Source organism: Ruditapes philippinarum, unplaced genomic scaffold (assembly GCF_026571515.1).
Source record: "Ruditapes philippinarum isolate M1 unplaced genomic scaffold, ASM2657151v2 ctg4258_1_1_1_1, whole genome shotgun sequence".
Classification (NCBI taxonomy): domain Eukaryota; kingdom Metazoa; phylum Mollusca; class Bivalvia; order Venerida; family Veneridae; genus Ruditapes; species Ruditapes philippinarum.
Genome location: NW_026853311.1, coordinates 19,541 through 21,677, shown reverse-complemented (window position 1 = coordinate 21,677; position 2,137 = coordinate 19,541).

Sequence of the window (2,137 nt, the reverse complement as noted above, 5' to 3'; positions counted from 1 at the left end):
TGACCACTATTGATTTTGGGGTCAAGAGGTCAAAGGTCATGGTCATATTGACCTTGTACGTAAAAATGGTTTCTGATCAATAACCTGACAACACATGGACTGTTGGCCCAAAAACGTCGTAGTTGCATTGGTTTTGGCAAGTTCATGACCCATATTAGGTTTTGGGACAAGGAGTCAAAGGTTTAGTTTATATTGACCTTGCCAGTAAAAACGTTTTCCGATCAATAACCTGACAACCCATGAGCCATTGACCCTATGACTGCATAGGTACATTTGTCTTCGCCAATTTATAGATATATAACCCCTGATGATTTTTGTCTCAGGTGTCATAATTAAGGTCACAATGGCCTTTTGTCAAAACAGCTTTCTGACAACACGACAACCCATGGATCATTGACCTTCATACTTTACAAATGCATTGCGTTTGGACAGAAGATGACCTCAGTGGATTTTTAGAGACAAGGGGTTAGAGTTTAAGATAACATTGACCTTATAGGTAAAAATGGTTTCTGATCAATATCTCCACAACGTATGGGCAATTTACCTTCAAACTTCACAGATGCATTGGTCATGGCTTGTACTTAATCATTTTTGATCTAAGCATCAAACGTCAAAGTCACATTGACATTGTACGTAAAAACGGTAGTTGCTTTGTTTGTTTTTTTAAAATGCTTTTAGTATACACATTTCAAGGTCCATTGTAATATAACAAATTTGCCTACATGGTTCAAAAAAAATATGCATAAATTATTTGGTAACATTTGTGATAACTTAGTCATAAAATTGCTGCACACAACCTTTACGATCACAATGACCAAGTGACTAGTTATGACCAGTAGAAACCCCTTATTAATTTTTTGGTCATTAGGTCAAATGTCAGTCACAATAACCTGGCCCTATAAATAATTGACTACGGATAGGGTGCATACATGTTTTGCAACATATCTTGTTTGCTTAATTTTAACAATTCTCTTTAGACAGTCATGTGACTAATAGACAAATCAAGACATCCTTTTTCAATAAATATACGTTATGGGTATTTTCCTCCCTAAATAAACGGTAGATATAGAGGATGTAATTGAACATTTCTTTTAATCTAAGGTATAATAAAGTATGTTTGTTATAAATAAACCCTAATTGTTAGAAATAAATAATGACAAAACGTAAGTATAATAGTTACCTAATATACAACAATTTATCCGGATAAAACTGAAAAACAAAATCTTTTAAAATATTTTATAATGTTTTGTTTCCGTCTTGTAGAACTCATGAAACAAAACAGAAAAGTTTCAGTTATTTTACATAACAAGAATAGCATGCTAAGTGTCGACTGTAACAGAAGCTCACATAAGTCTACATTATAAATATTCCAATCATCTGCTGAATTTCTTGAATGGGGCTTATCTATAATAATTCGAGAAATCAAAAGGAATTCGCAGAATTTGTCTGACAATTGTGTAGGGTCTTGCTAGATTGCATTGATTTACTGGCTGGCCTGGCTCTATACTGGTTGCAAAGTCCAACCACTTTCGGTACCATTTGAGGAACGGTTAATGCAATGAAAGACTTATTATATTTATTGCGACATGTTTATAATTTCTCCGTTTTGCATGATCGTTTTTATCCAGTTTTATCTTCACATCCGCATGTAAAAGATCCTTGAATATTATTGTAGCATGTCTACTCGCAAGTTTATGTACCAATCAAGCATTCGTCTATATCTGGATAATTCTCTTCCAGTTCTGTAAGGGTTTTTGCAACAATATACTTCTTATTATGATATAATTATGTTAATAATTTCAGCATAGATTTTGCATGATCGTGTACTACAAGTACTTACTTTAACAGGAACGACCGTCATTGTCCAGTTAAAAGATCTTTGAATATTGTATCATGTCTGCTCGCAAGTTTATGTACCAATTAGGCATTGGTTTATGTCTAGATAAAAGTTTAATTCTTTTGTTCTATTTCAAACTATCAATAATTATTTATCTTTTATTTAAAGCACAATTATAAGGGAAATATGATAATACGAGACATAATTATTTGAAAATTGACCTTTTCACTAGTAAGCCGACAGTTTATAACTATCTAAAATAGCTCGATACGTTAATCTGTATGTTTTTTTATTTCTATA